Below are 13,873 nucleotides of genomic sequence, written 5' to 3'. Positions count from 1 at the left end.
TCGGGAGCACGTTTGGTAGCCCTTGTTCCAGCACAACCTTGCAGTACTGCAAAAACGACACCGACACAGGATTACACTTTGCAATAATTTAGTATTTCTCTCAACACCCCTTATGAATGAGGATAAAAATTTCCATTTCATAAAAAGCCTTTGCAGACTGTCCTGTTTCAATTCTGGAAAATAATCTGAACGTGGAAAATGAACTCACATATTCCTTGATATTTAATACCTTCACAAAAGGAAAGGAGAGAATACTGGTATTTTTACCAAAGTGGGCCTTGGTAGAAAGGTCTACGTTAATCTAAAGGATTTAATGAATCCTCTGAAATCGCCTTTGAGGTCTGCAGGTGTCAGGGCCAGAGTGAAGAATAAGGGGGGCAGTGCATGCTGGATCTTGTAGTTCCCGCGCTGGAGGAGATGTAGTGTTGCACGGCAAGCTGGGAGTTGAAGTCCAATTGTTCAGCAGGAAGTCATGGCAGGAATAATGTAGTTTGTCTATCGGAGACACCGCTTATAGATGGATACTTTCTCTTGGTTCTGCTCTTGCTATATTGGTGACTTAGAGTCTGAGGCGGCAAACAGGACGAAAAAAGGATGAAGTAAACGGACCGGGGACCTGTAGGCCGCTGCTACTGTTGCTGCCAATCAATAGGCGTTAGTGCCCCGGAAGTGGCTGACCTACTGGGTTTGAAGGGGGTGGGGCGTTTCTCTTACTACGGTGGCCGGGGAGCTCGAGGTGCCTGCAGCTGCGGCGCTGAGGTCGGGGCGTCTGCGTGTGTGGCGGCTGCTTTTGTGGCGGCTGCTGGTGGAGCTGGAACATTTCCCGGTTGGTGGCTCCTGCACGTTGTTTACATTTCTCCAGTTCTGTTTTCGGTTTTTCGGTGAGGGGTCGACTTGAGGTTCCTCTGACTCCGCTAGCCTCAGAGGAGGTTGGGACTTAGTGTCTCTGGTCCTTCCAAACGACCAGGTTTCTTGGGGGCTCCTGCCCTCAGTGGAGACCCAGTAGCCAACAGTTTAGGCTCTCTGAGGGTTTCGGTGCCTCCCTCATCTCTGTTTCTGGTGTAATTTGTTTTCTGACTCCTTGCCCTTCCTGGTCTCCAGAGCTAACGAACCGTAAGCCTTCCTGTGGGCAGCTGTTCCCCCTCTCCTAGAGGCTTTTCGTACGTGTTTCAGGCACGATCGGTAGTCCCTAAGCTATAGCATCCATTTAACTCCTTCCCTATTTCTCTCCGTTAAAAAAAGAACAGAAAAGAGAAAAAAAAAAAATCCCCCCAAATCAGATTCTCAAGATCTCAATCTTCTCATTCCTAACTCCTTTATCCCTTTTTAGGCCTTTGTTACTGCTTCAGACTCTTAACACATTTGCCTGAATATCTTAATGCTTTTCCATTCAGACATTAACGTTTAATCACTTTATTTGTTTCTTACTCATCCTCAACTCTTCGACTTCCATCCACATGTCAGGGCTTTTTAGGTTGGATGTTCAAACACATTCTTATGATGACTGGTGAATACGAGACGAACAGCCAAGCATGACTCTGCTTATGAAGTTTATACTTAAGATCTATTTGGCTTACATTTTTGTTTTGTATTGATTATTCTCCCACAAGGGGGATTCACTGCTACCCTATGGTTAGAGGAGAATACCTCGTCCTACAGCTTTTTGTATCTGAATTAACTTAGATGGGACTTTTTTCCCTTCTCCTACTCGAAACATATGTCCCCAGTAGAATTTTTGCGATGATTTTGTGTCAATTAATAGCAGATAGACACAAGGGAATGCTCTTTCCTCCTTAGTTGTTTATGATTTGTAATTAGATTGTGAGTCATTGAAAATACACAGAGGGATTAGAAAAGCTTTTGAAAGGTAAAGTCTGTGTGTGTACCAATTTACAAGTAAATAAAGTGTCTTCCCTGAACAAGGGAGAGTTTCTAATTAGTCGAATAATCTGATGCTGTATTGAATTAATTATCAGTTCTTTCACTGTAAAATTTTGGGACGTGTTTAAAGTTAAAAAGTAGCCAATATGAGAACTTTTATAGTTTAGTAAAAAGAGTTTAAAAACCATTTAACTGATGCTCATTTTTCTGTAAAATGGAATACAAATATATTGAAAAGTTTATTTGTTGTGATTGTTTATGAGATATTTCTCTCTCTATATATATATTTAATTTATTTAGTTTTGGCTGCGTTGGGTGTTCGTTTCTGTGCGCCGGCTTTCTCTAATTGTGGTGAGCGGGGGCTACTCTTTGTTGTGGTGCGCGGGCTTTTCATTGTGGTGGCTTCTTGTTGCAGAGCACGGGCTCTAGGCACGCGGGCTTCAGTAGTTGTGGCTCGCGGGCTCTAGAGCACAGTCTCAGTAGTTGTGGCGCATGGGCTTATTTGCTCTGCGGCATGTGGGATCTTCCCGGACCAGGGCTCGAACTCGTGTTCCTTGCATTGGCAGGCGGATTCTTAACCACTGCGCCACCAGGGAAGCCCCTCTGCATAATTTGTTAGATCTGGTAAAACAGCATTGTTTACTATTCAGTAATGTTTTGTAGACAGAAATTTTTGCACTTCTTGTCTTTCTTGGGGCCATGTAAGTTAAATAACTTTGCAGCTTTCTTCTATTATGAGTATTTTACTATTCTAATAGCAAAATTATTGTTCTTCTTTAGGAGTCAAAGATAATCTCTATGTCAATAAAATATAAATATTAATACATGTACCCAGTCTAAATGAGGTTATTCCTAATTAGTCAGAAATGGTTTTAGCCACGTTTAAGAGTGGGGCTAAATGTATAATATTTCAGAATTAATTCACTCATGAAATTCTTTATTGGATGAATGATAGGCTAGACATTACTCACATTTTTTATATTTTTCCTGAGATTTTATTCATTTAGTAGGCATTTATTAAATGCTTCTTACTATTTAACTTTTGTCACAATATCATCAAAACATTTATTGAGAACATCCTCTTGCCCTCAGCTCTGTACCAGATGCTTTAAAGCAAGGGTCCCCACCCCCCAGGCCACGGACTGGTACTGGTCTGCGGCCTGTTAGGAACGGGGCTGCCCAGTAGGAGGTGAGTGGTGGGCCAGCGAAGCTTCATCTGCGGCTTCCCATCACTTGCATTACCACCTGAACCATATTCCCCTCCCCACGAAACTGGTTCCTGGTGTCAAAAAGTTTGGGGACCGCTGCTTTAAAGCATTATTGCATTAAATCATTATACCAACTCATTGAGCTATTGAGTATTATTTACATTTAGCAGATGAAGAAACTGAAGCTCAAAGAATTCAAGTAATTTAGTCCAGTTCCTTTTGACTCTTCCCACTTACTACAGTTGCAAAGATTTGTTCACTACTCTGCAATATATAAAGAGCATTAATTCAATAAATACTTGCTAAGCAGCTATTACGTACCAGATACTCTTCTGGGTGCTGGGAATAGAACAGTGAACAAGAGACAAAAGTCTCTGCTCTTAGGGAGCTTACATTCTATTAGAATGTTTGACATGTAAACCTTGCCTTCAAGAAACAAAATATAGCCAGTATGCGTTTGGTTTTATGTGTTTTAGAATGTTAAGGTTGAAAAGAGAGATTAACCAGGGAATATTTCATGAAGAAGATGAGATTTGATCTAGAACTAAAATAGTATAAATTTGGTAGGTAGAAATTGGGAGGAAAGTAATTCCAGTTTGAGGCATAAAATGAGCAAAATTCTAAATTGTAGGAGAGAGAGATTAGTGGGAGGGACAGTTAACTGGATTGCTTTGTATCTTCATTTCTTTGCATATAGGTGGGCAATGTTGGCTGAATTTGAAACAAATGTTTAAATGAATGAAGCTGTGGCAAGACCTCAGATACCAGGCAATGAGGAATTAGATAGATCTAGTGTTGTTATTGTGGGATTTAAAGAAAAGAATTAATTGGATAACTGTTGGTGAAAGAACCAGTAAGCACTGTTAATTATTGAATGTTGGGAGTGGCGTGGTGGCCAAAGGAGAAGGGAGGCTAGACTACCAGGTTTGAACTGAGTGGGTCAGGTGTATTGTAGATTTACCTGTGATGAGGGTTTTTTATTTGTTTGTTTATTTTATTCCAAGGTGCACCATTATTTTATGAACTGCCGTGAAAGAAAAAAAATATTGCCCATTAAACATAAAAAGATTGTCAACTGTAAGGTGTATTCAGTTTCAGAGTTTAAAATGTAAAAATGTGTGATCTAGAAATGATGAAATAAGGTACTCCTTATGATGGTTCGTGAGTCTTGTAACTACTTAATTTTTTTGGACTGTTTATAAATGTTTGTAATCTTTGACATGCATTCAATCATTTAGCATTTATTTATTTACTGGGCACGCTTCTAGGCCACAGTGATATAGTGATGAGTAAATGCAGTCTCTACCTCATAGAACTTATGAGGGGAGGCAGACATAAATCAAATATTCCATCAAAGAAATGTAAAGTTGCAACTATTGTAAATTCTATGAAAAAGGACTTGATGTTATACAGAAGAAAAACTGTTTACAGAGGAGATAAGAGTGTGGATGAGGAGAGGCCAGATGAGAGATGGTAATATCTTAGACAAGGTGGTGGTGAAGACAGGTAAAAGTGGATGGGTTTTAGAGATGTTTAGGAGGTAGAACTGGGTGATGAATTGGTTATGAGGAATGAGGGAGAGAAAGGTGCCATCAGCCACCACTACCATTTTGGCTTATGTAACTGGATGGATTGTGGTACAGTTCATTGAGGTAGAGAACATTGTAAGATGACTGGGTTTGGGGGGACATGCTTTGTTTCTTAATATTTTTTCACCGTGGCATCAGTGTTCAAGGTTTATGTCTTAATTATTCTTTTTTTCCTTTTATGTTGTTGTTTAAGTTAAGTATGTTTGAGGAATGCTGTACCTGAAATAAGTTTTTTCAGTATTTTTTCCCTTGAGTGGGCAGGGATAAGGTTCTAGATGAAGGCTTTTGGAAATATGTTGGTATTTGTTTTGAATTTATATGTAACATATTCAACCATATATATGAATAGGTAACTGAGTAATACAGCTCTATATCATTTTTATTTGCACTTGGGATTTGGCAGTAAATTGGGCATCTGGTTAAATTCTAACTTCATTCAGTTGGTGTATGTGTAAATATAAATATGTGTATTAGGGAAAAAAGACATGCTTATGATTTTCTTTGAAATAACTCCATTGTGTAGTTTTTGGTAGATATTGAATTAATACAGTCAGTTATTATTTAAATTTTACATTTCATTGTAAAGCAGTAGAGGGTACAGAGCAAAAAGCTTGGGCTTGGAGTCAAATTGCCTGGATTCAAGGTGTGTTTTGCTATTTAGTAGCAGTATGATCTTGCAAAAGTTATTCAGCCTTTGTTATTTTTTAAATCTATAAAATGAGGATAATAATAGTACGTGCCTTATAGAGTTGTTGTGAGGATTAAGTGAGATGGTATGTGTGCATAGGTTTACAAAATTCCTGGTACAGAGTTTGTTTATTATTATTGTTATTATTATTATAGTGATGTGGTGTCTGGGATCATCTGTACTTCTGTAACAACATTTTAATTTAGAGTTCCTTTTAACTAATAGATCTTGATTGGGGAAAAAAATCGTTTGGTAGTCATATTTGGATTTGGAGAAAATGTTATACAAGACAGCTTTTGTGTATTCACAATTGTCCTAGGTGAGTCAGCACATGTCATCTTTCACAGAATTCTCATCAGAGATTATGGTTAGTCTACAGCTATAATTGGAAGTTAATGATGGATTGGCTTATAATTACTTATTATTTGTTAGGATTATTACTTTCATTTTTAGTCCAACCTGTCTGAACTTTGTACTGGCTTTTAGGTCTTATGGATAGGGTGAAGAAGTAGTTAAATGTTATAAAGTCTGATCAGCTGCTCTAAAGTCGATTTAATTTCCATCCTACTTTTTTCCCCAACTTTTTTCTTTTGAAAGTTTCAAACCTATACAAAAAAGTTTAAAGAGTAGTACAACAAATACCTGTATATCCTTTACCTAGACTCACTAGTTGTTAACATTATGCTTCTTTTGCTTTTTTGCTTTTTCTCTAACACACACACACAAATGTACACTTTTTTTTTCCTTGCTGAAGCATTTGAAAGTAAGGTGGAAACATCATGATACTTCTAAATACTTCATCATGCATCGCCTAGGAACTAGGACATCCTTCTACATAACCATAATGCCATTAGCATACCCAAATAATTTAATTTTGATATGATAATATTATCTAATGTATAGGCCATATGAAAAAATGCAGATTTACCCGGATGTTCCAGTAATGTCTCTTATAGCTTTTTAGGAAAATAACACTGAATTGAGTAAGAGATTTCATTGAATTGTATTTGGTTGTCATATCTCTCTGTTTTCTTTTATGTAGAACAATCCTCACCTTTTCTTTTTCCTCCTATCTTCCTTACTTTTTTTTTTTTTTTTTTTTTTGTGGTACGCGGGCCTCTCACTGCTGTGGCCTCTCCCGTTGCGGAGCACAGGCTCCGGACGCGCAGGCTCAGCGGCCATGGCTCACGGGCCCAGCCGCTCCGTGGTATGTGGGATCTTCCCGGACCGGGGCACGAACCCGCGTCCCCTGCATCGGCAGGCGGACTCCCAACGACTGCGCCACCAGGAAAGCCCCTTCCTTTTTTTTTTTTTTTTGGTGTTTCAATACATTGACATTTTTGAAAAGTCTAGGCCAATTGTTTTGTAGAATGCCTCACAAAATGAATTTGATTGTTTCTTCACAGTTTCAGGCTAAATAGTTTTTTTTTCAAGACTGTTACATGGTAGTTATTGTAAACTTTCCATTTGATCACATCAAGAGTAATGTAATGATAATTTGTCCATTTATTGGTGATGTTAAGGTTGATCACTTAGGTTAACCAGATTCCTACATTTTAAAGGTGTCTTTTCCCTTTTATACTTAACGATTAATCTGTGGAGGTGATACTTTATCATTAGATATTCTGTTTTCCAACAATTTTTTTTCTATACAGTGGTTTTAGTAGCCATTGATAAACCTTGCCTGAATAAATCATTGCATTGGTTGTTGCCAAATAATGGTTTTCCAGTTCTCTCAATCCTTCTACATATGTTTGCTGGCTATTTTCTTTAAAGAAGAGATATTCCTCCTCTCACTTTTTATTTTATTTTAAAGGAAGATACAAAAAAATTTTATTTATTTATTTGGCTGCATTGGGTCTTAGTTGTGGTGCGTGGGCTCTTTGTTGAGGCGTGTGCGCTTCTCTCTAGTTGTGGCGCATGAGCTCCAGAGCGCACGGGCTTAGCTGCCTGGTGGCCTATGGGATCTTAGTTCCCTGACCAGGGATCGAACCCTCGTCCCCTGCACTGGAAGGCGGATCCTTAACCACTGGAACACCAAGGAAGTCCCTCTCCTTTTATTTTAGTACCTCTATGTACCCAAGGATTCCTTTTTAAAAAACGTATCCGATGTGATGATCTGTTACCATTATTCTTTTTGATGACTGAATTATCTCAAATTTGTTTAGGCCCTTCAAACTAGTTCCTGTGGCCTTTGCATATGTCCACATTGGTATTTGGGCACCTTCTTACTTCTTTGTACAATAAGGTGTTCCAGGCTCACCTTGTATATTCTACTTGGAATCAACTGTTTAACAGTGGAGCCCTCGTTCATTTTAGTGGAAAATGGTACTTAGAAACCAAAATTTGGGCATTGAATATACTCACTACTACTACTGTTGTTGCTTCTAGGCCCTTTAAATGGTTACACACATACACACACATTTTTTAAAAGAAATCATGATTTTATAGGATACCTTCAATTCAAGTTCAGAATCACAGAGTTCATCTTTACCTTTCCTCAGTTCATAGTTGTATCTCCCTTTTCCTACAGGGAGAATTCTGATTCTCAACCATATCAATATATTTACTCATTTAATCTGCCCTACACACACATATGATAGTTTTGGAATTGCTATACTGATACTCCCTCCTGCAACAGATTTACCAAGTAAAGATTTCTTTGCCACTTTATGTCCTTATAATATATCCCACTAAAGATATATAGTCAAAGAAAGCGGGTGTTCAAAGGTATTTGAATTATTTCTTCTGTGATTATGTTATCAATTTAAAATATATTTAAGTTCCTACTAAACTACTTTTTAATAGACTCTTTCTGTAAAATCGGTTATCTGTAAAACTACTAAAGTAGACATAATAATTTAAAACTTTATCATAATATATAGTAATAGGGAGCTCTAGGATAGTTATATCAGATAGAGAATATGCAGTTTTTATCTTTATAAGGCTTTAAATTTGTAGCTCTTTTTTCAAATTGATATAATTTTTTACTGTTTAAAATTAGAAACGAGGAAAATGTCATCAAACAATTCCATTTGTAAGCCAAAACAATTATGTTTGTGAACATTTTAAACAGTGCTCTTCTTTTGACTGATGATACAATTCAAGCATTAATCTTTAACAATAGACATAATTGTTCAGGGTACTTTAACTCATTCCTAAAAAATATGGCGTTTTCCTGTATTGACACCCAGAATAGAAAGATTTATGTTATTTGTATGTCCTTGTTCTTTGTATTTGAAGAATGCCAGTTATGACTGTGTGTTACCCTGTGATTTTTTTCATGTGTGAATGTTCTCATTGGAAGTGGAAAAATATTTCTCTTAATTATTATAGCATTTTATTTATTACTATTACTATTTTTTGCGGTACGCGGGCCTCTCACTGCTGTGGCCTCTCCCATCGCGGAGCACAGGCTCCGGACGCGCAGGCTCAGCGGCCATGGCTCACGGGCCCAGCCGCTCCGCGGCACGTGGGATCCTCCTGGACCAGGGCACAAACCCGTGTCCCCTGCACCGGGAGGCGGACTCTCAACCACTGCGCCACCGGGGAAGCCCGGGATTGATATTTGTTAATAAAAATGCAAACAGGTAGAAAAGGTTACAGTAGATGAAAAACTTCCTCACAGGTCAATTTATTTGATGGGATAGTTAAAAGCACATCAAAAATTCGAAATCAATATCTATATTTCTTTTGCTGCAGAATACCATTTGGGGAAGATGCCCAACCATACACAAATCCTGGAATCCTGCAGTGTTTTTATTGGTTGTGCTGCGTGACTGAGATATATTCTGTAGAATCAGTTCCCTAAAGTTCTGTCAGTTTTTACTGGCTTTAAATCCTCAGTGGATAAAATATTCTATTTATTGCCGTATGGGGGAGGCTGATTATCCTTATCTGCTCTTCAAGGACATCGATTTGAGTACTGTTTACATTTATCAATTTATAATTTATCGACTATCTTAATGTGTGGTTGTGGTTAGAAAAGTGACTCTCTAAAAATGACATTTGGGTCTCAACCGATGATTTTCATATCGAATGTTGTAGTTCTGTCTTCCAAAACAGCTCTGTTTAGTCTTCACTCTGCACTTCAAATCATTAACAATAAAGTTGAGGAATGAACCTCATCTAGTGGCTTTATCTATGTTTACTGAGGTAAAGAGTTTTCTCCTCTTTAATGCTATTATTTTTAAATTAAAACTGGAATCATCAGAATGTAAACAGCAAACAGAAATATGGAAATGGTGGATGATAAAATTTGTTGTAGTATGCGTTAGTGAAGAATGTCTACTTGAAAAAAGTGTTACCAATTTCTCTGAAGTTTTAAGAAATAAACCGTAAATCCCTTCTAAAAAGTATTTGGAAATTGTGGAGAATGTTATTTGGATGGTTTTTTAGACTGAGGCTCTGATAACACTACATAAAATAACCAAGAGTTTTGGCGTATCATTTTTTTTTTTCCTGGAGCAGTCAAACCATGTATTTTAGGTATCACAGGAGATTGAAATATACTGGATAATGGGTAAATCATCTCTTCACTTTATAATTGATAGACTAGTGAATTTTAATTCATTTCTAATTTTTTTTTTTAAATCAGGAAAGCTTTTGGAAAGGGAATTTGTAGGTGAGGATAGTTTAGAATTGTGGTTTCTTCATTTGTATGTGTTTTTTCTTTTACAGTTAAACTAAAAGTACTGTTTGTCTTGCCTTTCCCTGGCAAACAAAAAGAAAAAATTTTTTTCTTCATTGATTTTTTAAAATTATTATATACATTTTCTTCCAGCTTTATTGAGGTATAATTGACACACAGCACTGTATAAGTTTAAGATGTACAGCATAATGATTTGACTTACGTACATCATGAAATGATTATCACAGTAAGTTGAGTAATCATCTGTCATCTCATATAGATACAAAATTAAAGAAATAGAAAAAAAATTATTGTGAAGAGAACTCAGGATTTACCCTCTTAAGTTTCATATATAACATACAGCAGTGCTAATTATATTTATCATGTTAATTACATCCCTAGTACTTATTTATCTTACAACTGGAAGTTTGTAACTTTTTTTTTTAAATAACTGGAAGTTTATACTTTTTTCTTTTTTTGGAAGTTTGTACCTTTTGACTACCTTCATCCAACTCCCCCTCTGCCATCCCCTCCTCTGGTAACCAGAAATCTGATGTCTTTTTCTATGAGTTTGTTTGTTTTTGAAGTATAATTGACCTAAACACTATGTTAGTTCCTATTAACATAGTGATTTGGTATTTTTATACATTTTAAAATGATCACCACAATTAGTTACAGTATGTCACCATCCAAAGATATTATGTAATTATTAACTATATTCCCTATTCATACCTGAGACTCATTTAAAGAAAATATTTTAGTAGACTGAATGGATGCAAGTATTAATTTATGCTTTTTCCTCTTTCCAGATCTCACCACATTTATTTTTAGGAGAAAAAAAAATTATGAGTTAACAAGGGGTAGCCTCCAAGTCCTTTTACTCAGCTAAAGCTGTTCTGGGGAACTACGTTGAGGAAGTTAAGTTTTGTAAATGACTAAATAGCTGAATCTGATGTCTTTGAGAAACACAAGAATAATGTTGTTTATCTTAAAAGGGAAAAAAGCACTTTGTCTCAGCATTTTTATCTTTCTCATAGACTGTTTAGGAACTTTATAATAGGATGTCTTCTCTGTAGATTTCTTAGTTGAGCAGTTTAAGTTGTTTTTGTTAGAATTTAACATAACCTGGACATACTTGTAATTTCCTATGTTAAGTTTTTCATTTGAGCGATTTATTTTTGAATAATTCTGTTATTATTTTAAAAGAGGCTCGATGTAAACAATTTAATAAAGACAAGTACAAAAAAAAAGTAGAAATGACATTGCATAATGTCAGCATAGAGTCTCAACATAAATCATACCTTGTTAAATAAAGCTTCTCCTAATGTTAAAAAAAATGATATTGCATCTCTTAGAGATTTCCATTTTTAACATTATGGACTTTTTAAAAAAATATTTATTGGAGTATAATTGCTTTATGTTGCTGTGTTAGTTTCTGCTGTATAACAAAGTGAATCAGCTATACGTATACTTATATCCCCATATACTCTCCCTCCTGTGTCTCCCTCCCAGCCTCCCTATCCCACCCCTCTAGGTGAACACAAAGCACCAAGCTGATCTCCCTGTGCTATGCAGCTGCTTCCCACTAGCTATCTGTTTTACATTTGGTAGTGTATATATGTCAGTGCTACTCCCTCACTTTGTCCCAGCTTACCCTTCCCCCTCCCATGTCCTTAAGTCTATTCTCTATGTCTGTGTCTTTATTCCTGTCCTGCCCCTAGGTTCTTCAGAACCATTTTTTTTAAGATTCCATATATATGTGTTAGCATACGGTATTTGTTTTTTTCTTTCTGACTTCACTCTGTATGACAGACTTTAGGTCCATCCCCCTCACTACAAATAACTCAATTTCGTTTCTTTTTATGGCTGAGTAATATTCCATTGTATATATGTGCCACATCTTCTTTATCCATTCATCTGTTAATGGACACTTAGGTTGCTTCCATGTCCTGGTTATTGTAAATAGTGCTGCAGTGAACATTGTGGTACATGACTCTTTTTGAGTTATGGTTTTCTCAGGGTATATGCCCAGTAGAGGGATTGCTGGGTTATGTGATAGTTCTATTTTTAGTTTTTTAAGGAACCTCCATACTGTTCTCCACAGTGGCTGTATCAATTTACATTCCCACCAACAGTGCAAGAGGGTTCCCTTTTCTCCACACCTCTCCAGCCTTTATTGTTTGTAGATTTTTTTTTATGATGGCCATTCTGACTGGTGTGAGGTGATATCTCATTGTAGTTTTTTTTTTTTTAACATCTTTTTTGGGGTATAATTGCTTTACAATGGTGTGTTAGTTTCTGCTTTATAACAAAGTGAATCAGTTATACATATACATATGTTCCCATATCTCTTCCCTCTTGCGTCTCCCTCCCTCCCACCCTCCCTATCCCACCCCTCCAGGCGGTCACAAAGCACCGAGCCGATATCCCTGTGCCATGCGGCTGCTTCCCACTAGCTATCTACCTTACGTTTGTTAGTGTGTATATATCCATGACTCTCTCTTGCCCTGTCACAGCTCACCCTTCCCCCTCCCCATATCCTCAAGTCCGTTCTCCAGTAGGTCTGTGTCTTTATTCCTGTCTTACCCCTGGGTTCTTCATGACATTTTTTTTTTCTTCTTAAATTCCATATATATGTGTTAGCATATGGTATTTGTCGTTTTCTTTCTGACTTACTTCACTCTGTATGACAGACTCTATCTAGGTCTATCCACCTCATTACAAATAGCTCAATTTCGTTTCTTTTTATGGCTGAGTAATATTCCATTGTATATATGTGCCACATCTTCTTTATCCATTCATCCGATGATGGGAACTTAGGTTGTTTCCATCTCCGGGCTATTGTAAATAGAGCTGCAATGAACATTTTGGTACATGACTCTTTGAATTTTGGTTTTCTCAGGGTATATGCCCAGTATTGGGATTGCTGGGTCATATGGTAGTTCTATTTGTAGTTTTTTAAGGAACCTCCATACTGTTCTCCATAGTGGCTGTACCAATTCACATTCCCACCAGCAGTGCAAGAGTGTTCCCTTTTCTCCACACCCTCTCCAGCATTTATTGTTTCTAGATTTTTTGATGATGGCCATTCTGACTGGTGTGAGGTGGTATCTCATTGTAGTTTTGATTTGCATTTCTCTAATGATTAATGATGTTGAGCATCTTTTCATGTGTTTGTTGGCAGTCTGTATATCTTCTTTGGAGAAATGTCTATTTAGGTCTTCTGCCCATTTTTGGATTGGGTTTTTTGTTTTTTTTAATATTGAGCTGCATGAGCTGCTTGTATATTTTGGATATTAGTCCTTTGTCCGTTGCTTTGTTTGCAAATATTTTCTCCCATTCTGAGGGTTGTCTTTTCATCTTGTTTATGGTTTCCTTTGCTATGCAAAAGCTTCTAAGTTTCATTAGGTCACGTTTGTTTATTTTTGTTTTTATTGTCCTATAGATTTTGGATTGTCGTGTTTTTGTTTCCATTTGTCTCCAGGTATTTTTTGATTTTTTCAGTGACCTCAAAATCATGCTAGTAAACATTGGTTGTTTACTAGCAAATTGCTTAGCTTCCATGTGTTTGTGCTTTTTTGCAGTATTGTTCTTGTAGTTGATTTCTAGTCTCATAGCATTCTGGTCAGAAAGGATTCATGATATAATTTGGATTTTATTAAATTTACTGAGACTTGTTTTGTGGCCTAGCGTTTGATTTATCCTGGAGAAAGTTCCATGTGCATTTGTAAAGAATGTGTATTTGGCTGTTTTTGAATGGTATGTTCTCTATATATCTTTGAAATGCGTTTGATCTAATGTGTCATTTATACCCCTTTTTCCAAATTGATTTTCTGTCTGGATGATTTTCAGTTCATGTAAGTAGGGTGTTAAAGTT

At 36.9% G+C, this 13,873-nt stretch overlaps 1 protein-coding gene across 8 annotated transcripts in view; it reads left to right on the top strand.

Moving 5' to 3' along the window:
* Positions 1-682: 682 nt before the first annotated feature.
* ATG4C (autophagy related 4C cysteine peptidase) overlaps positions 683-13,873 on the top strand; it is a 136,024-nt gene continuing 122,833 nt past the window's right edge. For 7 of the 8 annotated variants that reach the window (XR_009565142.2, XR_009565140.2, XR_009565136.2 and 4 more), the window contains exon 1: positions 687-826. The gene's annotated coding sequence lies outside the window, so the exon portion shown is untranslated. Of the gene's footprint in view, positions 827-13,873 lie in introns of all 8 variants that reach the window. The other variant, XR_009565155.2, reaches the window with a different exon arrangement.

Source organism: Globicephala melas, chromosome 1, assembly GCF_963455315.2.
Source record: "Globicephala melas chromosome 1, mGloMel1.2, whole genome shotgun sequence".
NCBI classification, from domain to species: domain Eukaryota; kingdom Metazoa; phylum Chordata; class Mammalia; order Artiodactyla; family Delphinidae; genus Globicephala; species Globicephala melas.
The sequence above is the reverse complement of the archived record's forward strand: the minus strand, read 5'-3'. Positions and strand labels throughout refer to the sequence as shown.